The 13217-nt window shown below is 40.9% G+C and overlaps 1 protein-coding gene across 3 annotated transcripts in view; it reads right to left on the bottom strand.

The window, feature by feature from the left end:
• The window catches only part of Kif6 (kinesin family member 6), a 359724-nt gene that overhangs the window by 78816 nt on the left and 267691 nt on the right, over positions 1 to 13217 (bottom strand). The window lies entirely within an intron of this gene.

Genomic DNA, 13217 nt, shown 5'->3' with positions numbered 1-13217 from the left:
TTCCAATTATTTATTAGGAAGTTTCCAGGCTTCAGCATCATCTCAACATGTGTTAATCAGTTGTTTTGCAAAACACAATTAAAATTTTAAAATATTCAAGCTTCATTAATGATGTTTTCAGTAAAGACTAAAATTAATAAAATCTGTCTTTATCTCATTACAAAACTTACATTTTCAGCAGTAAAATTATCAAACTGTGGTCTTGCAAAAAGGCTTAACCATCTGTATATGGGAGTAATTTATTCATATATTGGCTAGTGGCTATAAGACAAGTGATCTGAAATCACCATTTCCATTTTTGACAATTATGGTTTAGTGACAATCTGTGTAGTGGGACCAAAGTACCGCACGTATCTTTCTTGGGAAATAGTTGTGGCGAGATAGGGTAAATAACTCCCAAATCAGGACAACTTCAAAAAAAGAAAAGCTAACAAGTCAGTCTTATCTATTTTTTTTCTTTATCTTTTTGTTTATTTATTGTTTTATTGTGCTGGGTGGGGGTACATTGTGATTTTTACAAAAGTTCTTACAATGTATCAAATATATCATACTTGAATTCACCCCCTCTATCATTCTCCTTTATCTCCCTTCCCCCATTCCTGGAATAGTTTCAACAGGTCTCATTTTCCATTTATGTACATGTGTCTACAGTATTTGTACCATATACATCCTCCTGCACCCTTTCGCTACATACTCTTCCCCCCACTGGTACCAACACCCCCCAGACAGGACATGTTCTGCCCTTCTGTTCTGCGATTTTCTTTTTTTCTTTTTTTTTTCTTTTATTATTCATATGTGCATACAAGGCTTGGGTCATTTCTCCCCCCTGCCCCCACCCCCTCCCTTACCACCCACTCCACCCCCTCCCTCTCCCCCCCACCCCCTCCATACCCAGCAGAAACTATTTTGCCCTTATTTCTAATTTTGTTGTAGAGAGAGTATAAGCAATAATAGGAAGGACCAAGGGTTTTTGCTGGTTGAGATAAGGATAGCTATACAGGGCAGTCAGTCTTATCTAAATGCTTAAAAGAAAAACAAAACAAAACAAAACAGAGAAAAGCAAATGTCCTAGGTTTCTTCCAAAAATCTTAAGAGAAAATTAAAACAAGTGACAGACTGGAAGAAAACATCTGCTACATATCCCACAGACAAAGGCTCAATATCCAGAGGACATGAAGAGCTGGTACAAATCAAAAAGAGAAATCCAATTAACCTATCAGCAAAGACTATGAGACACATGAAAAAGCATTCAATTCCACCAGCTGTTAGGGAAATGCAAATTAAAACAATAATGAAATACCAAATTTTTGCTCTCCAACTGGCAAAACTTAAATGGCTGATAATATCATGTACAAGAAAGTGCAGGGAAATGGGTATTGTCATACATTGATGGTAATATAAACTAATGAAATCCCGTGGGTAGACAACTGGGTAGCATTCATGGAAATTAAAGATATACAGACACTGTTCCCTTCAATTCTACTGTTGGCATCTATCCCAAGAAACACTCACATTTGTACACAAACAAGCACGTAACATTTGTGATAGAGAAAAACTGAAAAAGTGAAATGTTGTTATAAAAGAGTAGTTTAATAGATCATAGCTTATTCACCTCCAAAAATGTTAAGTGGCAGACCCATACTCACTGTTAAATGAGAAAAGCATGACATAGAAGATTGTACGTTATGGTCCTACTTAGTTAACAAAGCAAGATAACTTTGTAAATGTCTGTCTGTCTATTCATCTATCTATCTGTCTACAAATGCACAGAAAAGGATGGAAAGAGATACGTGAAATTGTTGAAAATAACTGCACTCCTCTGCAGAGGTGATATGGTTGGTACTGGGAAAGAGGAAATGAAAGGCAACTCTACATTTTGATATGCATTCAACAGTCCCTCCACCTTGGTTTTGTTTTCTGAGGCTTCAGTTATCTGCAGATAACCATAGTCTGAAAATATTAAATGGAAAATTCTAGAAATAAAAAAATTCACAAAATTTAAATTGTGGCTGTTCTGACTATTGTTATGAAACTTCACATTGCCCTGCTCTTGTGCACCCAGGATATAAATCACCCCCGTGTCCAGTGTATTCACATTGAATATGCTACCTACCCATTAGCTACTTATGTTCTAGTATGCTTCTTTTATATTACTTAATTATGGCCCCCAAATGCAAGAACAGTGATGCTGGCAATTCTGATATGCCAAAGAGAAACCACGAATTGCTCCCTGTAAGTGTCCCGTATTATTATTATTTCATTATTATTATTATTATTATTATTATTATTGGTGGTACCAGGGTTTGAACTCAGGGCCTCATGATTACTAGGTAGGTGGTCTACCACTTGAGCCACTCCTCCAGCCCTCCCATATCACTATAAGAAAAAGGGTGCATGTAATTCAATAAGATATTTTGAGAGTGAGAGGGAGAGACCATACAACATGATTTTGGTCAAAGTAATTGCTAAAATTGTTCTAATTTTATTATTATTGTCGTTAATCTCTTACTATGCCTAATTAATAAATTAAACTTTAGTATAGGTATTTGTGTATAGGAAAACACAAGCTTTACTACTACCTGTGGTTTCAGGCATTTACTCAACTCAGGATTGTATCCTCCACAGACAAAGGTTGGCTGTTGTAGTAATGTACTGTTTGAACTATGGCTAAATGTGCCCATGTATGATTTGTGCAATTAAAAAGGAACAAAATCTACCTCCCCCCCACCAAAAAACAAAAAACCCGATAACTTTTTCAACTTCAGATTGGAGGCGAGACCTTAGAAAGGACGACAGCTCACCCTTCCTCGGCTGACTTAGCCTACCTCCCACCAATGTCTCTGCCTCTTTCCTTTATTGTCTTCATAGGGATGAGAATGAGGCAAAGGCTCCCTCCACTGTTTCCTCTTCCTTCTTTTACTCATCAACTTGAACATAGAGAAGATATGTGACCTTTTCTTTTACCTAGACAGTACTGGGATTGTGAGTTTTCCTGCCATCAGAGTAACACATTGACCCTGGAGCCCAACAGATGTAGGGCTTAAATATTGGCTCCACTTCTTACTGGTTGTATATGACTGGGCTCTTGTGTGTGTGTGTGTGTGTGTGAGAGAGAGAGACAGGGGTTTGAATTCAGGGCTTCATGCTTGCAAAGCAGGCGCTCTAGTTTGAGCCACACCTCCAGTCCATTTTGCTCTGGTTATTTTGGGGGTGGGGTCACACGAACTATTTGCTAGGGCTGGCCTTCAACCATGATCCTCCTGATCTCAGCCTGCCAAGTAGCTAGAATTATAGGCATGAACCACTGGTGCCTGGCTTGTGGGTATGTTTATTAACCTTCCTAAGCCTTAGTTTCTTCATCTGTAATAAGTGAGAGTGACAGCTCCGCTGACTCTAGCTCTTAGACTCTTGCTAGCCTAGTCTGTGCTTAGGTACACAATGACCGGCCACAGGCTTCTCTGTTTACTCCCAGTCCTTTTGGATGACTGCAGCTCTGTCCTTACATCCATACCAGAGTTTGAGAAGTCCCCCTGCACTCCTAGTTATTCTGCCTCTGGCTTCTCTTTCAGTCTCAGCCAGGCAGCTGCCATGGGATTGTTGTTACTGCCCCCACTTCCCACCTCTGGCCTGGGCTAGGCTTTTGTCCATGGGATACCTGATTATTGGTGCAGCCTATGTGCTCAGAAGCATCTATAATTTTTTGTGGTGTCTTGTAGTAGACATCTACTTGCTGAAAGGGGAGTGCTGAATGACATGCATATTTTTAGAGTGATTTAAATAAGTTGTGGTGCAGACGGTGGATTAGACAGTGGGTCTGGCCCAGCAGGGTCAGGGGTGTCACAGTACATGCAAAGCTGGTAGCACACCCAGGCTGTTTCCACTCTGAGTGGAATGGCTGCCATGGAAGGAGAGATAGCTTAGCCTGTGTTCTCTGTTTTTGAAGGCTACTGGTGGATTTCACCAGAGGACTCATCAATGTTTTCAGGGTGGTTAACAGTGGACACAGAAAATTCTCTGCTATTTGCAGCTATTCTCCATTCAACATTACTGAAAAAACCCCCAACCCACTTCTTACCTTGGCTACAATCCTTTCCCCTTTTAATCCATATAATACAATGACACTTTTCCCTGATAGAAATGAAACAACCTCTTGCCAACTACTTTCTGGGCAAATCAGTAAGTTGAACCCAGCTTGTGCTACTGCACTTTCCTTTAAGACAGTGCTGAGCCTGGAAGGACCGCCCACTTACAGACATGCTGCTGTTCCCTTAGCATCTGTGAGTTGCCTGGTTTACACAGAATTGATACTTTTCTGCATGGTTATTCTGCTATCTAGATAATAATATCTGCTGGCAAAGTTATTTTTGAAATGCTAGAATGAAAATGATCTTGTCAAGGATGACCATTACAGCTGGGATGAGATTAGAACGCATTGGCTAGCTGCCTTCTGAAAATCTGAAATGACTTTCCTATGAGGGGAAGATATTTTATTTTAAGGCATTTCATTAAAATGAAATAGGTATTGGGACAATTGGTCATTTGAAAATAATTCAACTTAGAGCCTCAGCTTCTACCATATTTCACAGTAAATCCTAAATGAGTTGAATGTGAAAAATGGAACAATACAAGTGTCTGTAAGAATATTTAGGAAGGTATTAAATGAAATGAACAACACCTTGTTATTATTGTTACAATGTCCTTTTCTAAGGACAAAAACCACGGAGAAGTCGTGAAAGAAAAGACCGGTGGATTTAGCTGTTCAAAAATAATAAAATAAAAACCCTGTAGCTTACAGTGCACCTAACAAATAATAATCATTATTACTGTTGGCAAAACAAAGGGGCAACGGTGAAGTGCTTCTTTGAGACCAGGAGATTAAGAAATTGGTGTTGCCCTGTAAGAGTTAACCAGCAAAAATCTTTACACATCTCTCCATGAGATCAAATCAAGAGGGTATCAGATATCAATCACTGTGATTTCCCTACCCATCCTCTTTTCAAACAACGAAACGAATCAAACCTTCCCTATTGTTTCCTTTATGATCTAGGTTGCCACTTTTGGACACACAAGACTACAAGACCTCTTTTCCTCCCTTGCCACAGCCAGGTGGACTGGGGAGGGGGTGAGTTTCTGACCCAAAGATAGCACATTCTTAAGCATGCTAGCAGTTATTGTCTTGAAGGCCTAGAGCACATGAATTGGACCAGCCAACTGTTCTTTCTCATACCTGTGAGCTAAGAAACAAGCAAATAACTTATTAGTCTTGGAGACTGAATGATAAAGGATACTTTCAGGTACAGGTAGGGCCAGTTAGACCAAAGCCACAAGAAAGTAGCAACTATAGTAAGCAGGTTGCAAGAACAGACATATACAGAGGTATCAAGGCTTCAAGGGCGACCTGGGGAGAGCATGCTAGGATCCAGGATGGGCGCCTTGGTTCCTGATGGCTCCCATTCCAGCTTGGAGGGGTGTAGATCTCATTATTGTGTCTTGATGAGAATCTTGTCCTCACCACACAGACATCCTATGCCTGAGCTAGCTCACCTGGGTTTCTATTTCTGAAGATCAAAAGGGCCAAACTAAGAGTAATCGTTTCTGTGACCTAAAACACCATGTAAAGTGACTTAGGGTTCATCCTTAAGAGGCAGGGATGGGACACGTGGCACTTCCTGTCTGGAGGAAGAGTATTGTGCACAGAAGGTGGCTGGTCAGTCTGGAGAGAAGATGGGTCAGATTGGCAATGGCAAATGAGCACCATCCAGAGGAGACCGGACCCAGGACTATGACTGATGCAGGGTGTTTCTCCTGTGGGCCATGAACGCCTGTGAGTCTATCCAAACACGACTTCTCTTTGTTTTGATTCCCTTTGTGCTTGGAGCTGTCCATTTACCGGGCTTTCACAGAAACTAATCTACTTTGTTCTTTGAGAGGTGCTGCCCTGGATGGAGGTGATTTAAGAGTTTCTGATTTTAAAAGAACATCCTGCATGATAATAATAAATTACTTTCTACAGTACAGCGTGATTGACATGGGTCAGTCTTGGGCAGGTCCTCAGCATAATTCACTCACTGAGGTACGACTGTCAGGATGCATCCATCTTTATTTTCAGACATTCGAACCAAATCATCGCTTCCTCTTCTACACATGACAATTATTGGTGATACCTTTTGCCAGTGAATGCACTCTCCAGCCCCCCAAACTCCAAACTATAACAGCAAAACATTCAATCAATTTCATGAGGACATCTGTCATAGTGGTTATGGGCTGTCACTCAGATAGCTGCAGGTCTTGGGAACATTCTGCAATTTCAGTGACACTAGAATTGTTATAGACCAGACCTTACAAAGTCATCTGTGCTCTTTTTTTCTCTAGATCTCCTGAGTCATATCAGTAAAATGCTTTTCTATCCTGGTCTTTAAGATGCTTAGGATTTCTATCCATTTAATCACCTTCTTGACAAGATGTTCTTTCACACAATCAAATATATTCTCCATATAATTAAAAATTATTTCTTCCTTTTCCTGTCTCTTTAACACTAAGTCACAACTTATTGGTCCTGCTGTACAACACTAAGCAATACACAATACACAATAAGTTCTCTTCCTTCCTTCCTTCTTCCTTCTGTCCTCTCTCCCTCCCTTCCTTCCTTTCTTGTGGTGCTGGGGATCAACCTTAGGTCCTTGTATATGCTAGGCTAGTGTTCTATTGCTAAGCCACACTCCCTAGTCCTTACACTGATATTTGCTTAACAGGAATTAGCTCACATTATGCAGTTGGCTAACAGGGAAATTGTGTTGCTATTACTTACAGTCTCATTTGTTCATATAGGTAAGTTAAAGTTTTACAACACTAGGTAAAAGCAGCAAATACAAAATAAACTGGCATGGCTGAGTGCAGAAAGCCATACAGAAGCATAGGCTTGACCACCAGGCCCCTTCTCCCCACATTTCTTTTTGTGGCCAAGGGTGACCATGCACTCTCTCTTAGCAGGGCTGAATATGCTGTTCTTCACCGGTTGCCTGTGGCCATCCACTTCTGGATAACTCAACAGCCTCAATCCCGCCTCATACCCTTTTCCACCATCAATCTCATTTTGGAAAAAATGTGATGTTTTATATGGCGTTTCCTTATGTGCTAGGAATCTAACATGTCTACTTATGTCATTATTATTATTATTTTTAGGATGGTAGTTGGTTTTGCTCTATTCTAGTTAGAGAGGGGCATGGGTTTGAGAGGTCTTTCCTAATCCTAATTTTCCTATAATCTCTGTTATTTTTTATGTGTCATTTTGCATTTCTTCCATTATAGAAGAAGCCCCTGTACTTAAAACCAGTTTTTGAGTTCTCCATTCATAGCTTTCTTCCCCCTCTCCCCAGCATAAATAAGCATGTAATATTTTCTGATAGGAACTACTATCTATTCTTTTACAGTTGCTCTTGTTTCAGGCCATTGGTAAATTTCTGTAAGGTCTGCAGTGATCACGAGTTTTATATGCTGGCAGTGCTTCTTTTGGAGGAAGGTGCCTCTTTGATTCTTTGTAAACCCTGTTCAGTGTATGTTGTGCAAATGGGATAGGCACCCACCAGAGCTGTGGGCACACGATCTATGCCAGTCAGAACGTCTCATTCCTCAGGAGGTAGTCCATTTTTACTGGACTTATGAATTCTATAGACCACATGCACTTGGAGCTTTCAGAGACCTTGACACTACATGGGCAGAGGTCATTGAACAACTTAGCTAGGCAGAACAAAGATATGGAGGAAGTGGAAGAGAGAAGGAGAGAGGGAGGAAAAGGAGAAAGACACGCATTTGAAGCCAGCTGTACTTAGGCTTCCCAGTTACATAAGATGATAAACTTCCTTTTAGGCTTCTAGTCAAACATTCTGGCCAATGCAAATTGGGTGCAAATTAATTGAAGTTTTTGAATAAATGCAATTTAAAAATCAAACAAAATTTGCTAATGTACAAGCAGGCTTGTTATTGGGAAGAAATAAGGGGCGAACCACTTAATAAAGCAAAAATGTACTTTGTACTTCTATTCATCACCTTGGCTGCCTTTCTTGGAACCAGGTTTGTTCTTGTAGAGAGCTGAAGGAAACACAATGCAACATGGGCATGGAAATACCAGGCACAGGGCACAACTTCTGCATTTCTTACTTTTGAGATACAGTACTTTGTTACTTTGCAGTAATACATTTTTATTTTCTGGACTCTGATGATATCTAGGCCTGCCCTTTATTTGTGCTGGGTTTGGTGCTTAAGCATAAATACTTCACTACATCTGTTCTGAGTAAACCTCATCTAAGTTCATGCTTTGAACTCTGTGTTTTCACTCATTCGGGACTGTATAGGACCTGAAGATACAATCTTTCAAATCTGTTTTGCAAGCCACTGAAACCCATGTGAAATGCTGCCTGTTCCACAGCACACCTTTCTGCGAACTAGAAAAAGGCAAGTCTCCCGATGGACAGTTGCAGCCCTGAGTCAGGACCTGCCCTGGAGACCAAGGGCAGGCCCGGCTTCAGACTCACCTGTTCTTACAACCCAACCCTGAGCCAAAGGCTACATATCATCATGTCACAAAGACTTTTCATTTTCTTGGGCTATGCTCAGAGTCCCTGGGCTGAGGTCTGGTTTTAGCCTTTTATTGGGTATATCATGTAGGATGTAAGCCAGACTAAAGAAAACTGAATAATAGCCTAATGAAACTTTAATGTCAAAGTCAAGTAAAAATCTGAATCTGTAGTGACAGTATATAATATTTAAAAGCTTGGAGTTGGACAGAAATGGATTTTAATTCCAGCTTGGTCACTTACTAGGCTACTTCACTGGAACTCCGTTTAAAATAATGATATTTTCATTGTTTTATAGAATCTAAGACTACATCAATGATCAGACTAATTTCTCATTACAGAGGTTTTTAAAATGTGAAAAAATGGCCAAATGGATGGTTAAATGCATCCTGATAGCACATGTATTAAGAGTGTAAAAATTGTGTATGTTGTGTTTGAAATGGTAATACAGGTTAAGTATTCTATATTTGAAATGTGTACAACTGGAAGTATTTCAGATTTTGGAGTATTTCCATAGACTTTCCTGGTTGAGTATCCCTAATTCAAAAATCCAAAATTGACCCTGTGGCACTCAAATGATTTCAGATTTTGACGCATTTTGAATTTTAGGCCTTCAGAGTAGGCATGCTCAATCAGTACCCAACTTTCTGGTAGGGATTAAATGAGATAGTGTAGGTCAAGTTCTCAGCCTTGAATAAGTATGCAATAAATGGTGGGGTCTGTGATTATTGTCCTTGTTATTTGGATTTGTGATGTTTGTTTTTGGTAGTACTGGGGTTTGAACTCAGGGTTTTTGCACTTGTGAGGCAGGCGCTCTACCACTTGAGCCACTTCATCAGCCCCTGTCCTTGTTATTTGGAGATGGCAGCAAATAGTAGCAAAAGCACATACTTAGTCCAGGTCATTATCATCTAGCAAAATGAACTAGATATTGTCTTTTCTCTATTTCAGGATAAGATACTAAAAGCCAGCACACAGGAAGTAGGTCCAAAAGCAAAACTTAAGTGAAGACTTAAGTATGGAACATGCACAAAATAGAAATATAAGAAAAAAGTCTTATTTTACTCTGCTGATGGAGATTCAAATATGAGAAATGATTTTCCAAATCCCAAATGCACAAGGGAAACATTCAAGAAGGCTATTGCTCAAATGGTAGGCTGGAGTCCTTCTTTGAATTTGGAGTGGAAGAAAGGAATTTCCAGAACATTTTGCTAGCTTTTGAAGTGTTTTCATTTTTCCTTCACTCTCATCACAGCTCCGCCTATTATATTCCCTATGATTTTGAATCGATTGCTGAGTGGCTTACTAGGAAAAATGCTTCTGAGCAGCTTCTGTGATGTCAGTTTCCATTTAGGCCTGGAGGGGCCTGCAGAGGGAAGGAGATGCCAAGGGTGTCCATGAAATCATTCACCTGCCTTCAAAGCAGCTGTTTTCTGGCCTGATTTAGGATAGGTTTCATGCCAAGAGGCACCCATTCATTGTTCTTTGTTGCCAAAGACAAGGCTGCCAGTGGTGGAACACTGATGTATGAAGGCGTAGGCCAGAACCCTAGTAAGTAAAGACGCCAGGTTGATACCGCTGTCTCCAGAGAAGTCTACTTCTTTCCCCAGCAGAGTATATATGAACGTGTTCAAAACATAGCTCACAGGATGAAAAGCAGCCTGACGCTGTTCTATATGGGACAGGTAAACAACATCTCTCCAACAGAAACAAGACCCTATTATTTTTCAGGAAGATTCTAGATTGGTTATTTCTTTAATTTCTGATTTCAACTTATTTCAACATCAGGATTGATGTAAGTGGGTTAGAGAGGAGGATGAAAAGGAGTTTTTGGGAAGAGTTTATCTATCTAGTTGGGTTGGCTTCTTAAAAGAAAAGCAAATGACATGGAAGTTTGGACTAACTGATTACACCATGTAAAAATTGGAGATTGGGTGGTCACTACTGAGTTGAAAGACTTCAGGAATTTTTCAGAAAGAAACTTAAGAGGCAGCTGTAGGTCACGGTGTCAGAGAAAAAAGTTGCCTGAGGAGACAGTGATAACTTGAACTTTAAATGTGTGTGCTGGTTGCTCTGTAGATCACAAATACAGCTTCAGTTCTCTCTGCAGGCCAATTACATGTGTGCTCCTTGGCATCCAGGCCTGTCCGGTGTCCGGGGGCAGGATGCAGCACAGTGGGGAGCAGAGCTGAATCACCACCGTAGGCATGTCACGCACATCTGTGCTATGTTCCTGCCTCCTAGCTTCAGTCAAGGACTCCTCGGGGACTGCGAATCCAACTTGATTAATTTCTCCCTAGGAAAATGTACTCACTAATGTCGTAAGTTTCCTGAAACCTATTTCCTTCAAGGTTGCCTTGGAAATTTTAAATATGTGTACAAATTTCACTGTCTACTTCCTTAATTTTAACCTGATGTCTGGGTTGGTGGGCTCCTCCCTGGGGTCAAACACTGTGAGGAGCTTTTTTTAGTCGTTAGGCTGGGTCTCAGTGGTCCACTCTCCTGGGCCTACTTAGATCAAGCAGACAATTTGAAAGATGATGACCTGGAGATGGGTGTTAGTTTGCAATCTGTGTAAGGTGAGGAGTGACATTGGCTTTGGTTTTGTTAATACCATTGAAATAGCCACTATCCCAGTAGCAACAGTAGCTTGAATCTCAGCATTAGTACTGAGATTCTACTTACTATTTTCTAGAAAACAACAACAACAACAACAACAACAACAACAACGCAAAACAAGCTTTACTTGCCCAGGGCTTCTGCTAGCATCTCTGGACTCTTTCTGTGAATTGCAAACAAACATCCTCTCTGGGCAGGTCAAGTAAAATTCTCACTCCCTTGACCCCTGGCTCCTGGGAAGGGCGCAGCCTGCATCTTCTGACTTGCCTAACCTTGAGCATGTGGCAAACTGGAGCCACCGGCATTGTTACTGCATCAGAGCAACGGAGAGTTGGTCATTACTCGTGATCAGAGAACCACTGCGCACACAGTGAGAAGATACTTATGCTGGTACAGGCGGTAGGTGCCCTCCATCATCAGTCCACTTCATTAATGTTGTGCAGTTTTATTTTGGTTTACAGTTAGATTTTTGTTTCAGGCACTGGGGATTGAATCCAGAGCTTTTAAAAAATTTTTTATTTTATTTTGAATCCAGAACTTTGCACATGTTAGGCCAGTACTCTACCATTCAGTCACAGCCTCAGCCTTAGATATTTTTAAAGAGCAAAACTTCGTATTATTTTTTGGAAAATAACTAGTTTATAAAAGGCCTTTCTGACTTATTACTACAGCTATTCAGTCCCTTCGGGTGAAATGCTACTGACAAATGGGCTGAATTCACTGGCATCTGCTTTCCCTTTTCCCCTGCTTCCAGGTGGCCCATGCCAGGTCAGACCTACTGTCCTGGGTGCCCCTTTGCAGACATCTGCTTTCTTGTCTGAAGCCCTGGCCATGTGGATGGGGCATCAGCTGGGACTCAATTTCTTATTGTTTTGGGTCACTGACCCTTTAGAGATTGGATAAGAAACACAAACACACTCCTAACCCCCAGTTTTCACATGCAGTTAGGGGATCTGGGACTCAGGCCAAGAAACAAGTTTGCAATCTTTTGTGTGTGTGTGTGTGTGTGTGTGTGTCAGGGATCTTCCAGCAACCTGAAGAAGCTATGGACCCTTTCTTAGAATAATGATTTTAGGCTTTTAAGAGAAACCAATTATAATGAAATAGCTATCAAAGTTTGAAAATTTTCTCATAGAAATATCTATGCACTTTTGTATAAATGCATTAAATAAGAAGTTCTAAAGGAGAGTCTAATAATTACTGTAATTTTGAAGTACTGATGAGCATAAAAGATATTTTACGAAGACTGCCACACTGTGAGGTGACATGAAAACATCTGCGACTTCCATTGGTAGCAGGTGCTGCCAGTTTGACTGGGTTTGCTGCCTGCATTCATCATTGAAGGCAGTGCTAAGTTTCGGCTAGAGGGTAATGAACATAGAAGAGCATTTACCCCATCCAAGACCCTGGATCTTAGCTTAAGAGCCCTCAAAACGTGTTGTAGGAATTCTCAGTGAAGTTGCAGGGTACCACACAAAGGGGTCTGGTTGTTCAGCACTTTCTGTTTCAGCCACAAAGGGTGGGAATGTGGGGCTCTTATTTCTGTCACTTCAATGGTCTGAGGCCCTCATGACTTTATATTCTGTAGAAGCCAAAGTGGACATACACAATTGCTTCTGTCCTGTTCTTACTTACAGGGAGCCAAGGAGCCAGCTGGGAACAGGCAACCCCTGCTTTCCTGAGCATGGAGGAAAAGGCAGAAGGACCCCCCTCTGTTAGACTCCCAGCCTGGGAGATTGGAGTCTATTGCGTTTTGTAGCTTTGGGAAGAGAAACATTTTCCTCTCACTTTGGCATGCTCATCTAAGTGGAGGAGCTCTGCTTGGTGGCCTGCACCCACACACTGGCTCAGTTTTCCTTCTCATCCTCCCACTAGCTTTATGAATGGTTCTGAAAATGCCTACCTGTGCCCCAAATGCTAGGCATAAGTTTTACAAGGTGCAAAAGTGTTTTTTAGCACCTGAAAATATGAAGCAATGTCACTGTAATTGGGTGATCATGACAAGTGGAGCTATTGTTGAAAGAT

This window comes from Castor canadensis, chromosome 8 (assembly GCF_047511655.1).
Source record: "Castor canadensis chromosome 8, mCasCan1.hap1v2, whole genome shotgun sequence".
Classification (NCBI taxonomy): domain Eukaryota; kingdom Metazoa; phylum Chordata; class Mammalia; order Rodentia; family Castoridae; genus Castor; species Castor canadensis.
Note: the sequence above shows the minus strand (reverse complement) of the source record. Positions and strands in the feature narration are given on the sequence as shown.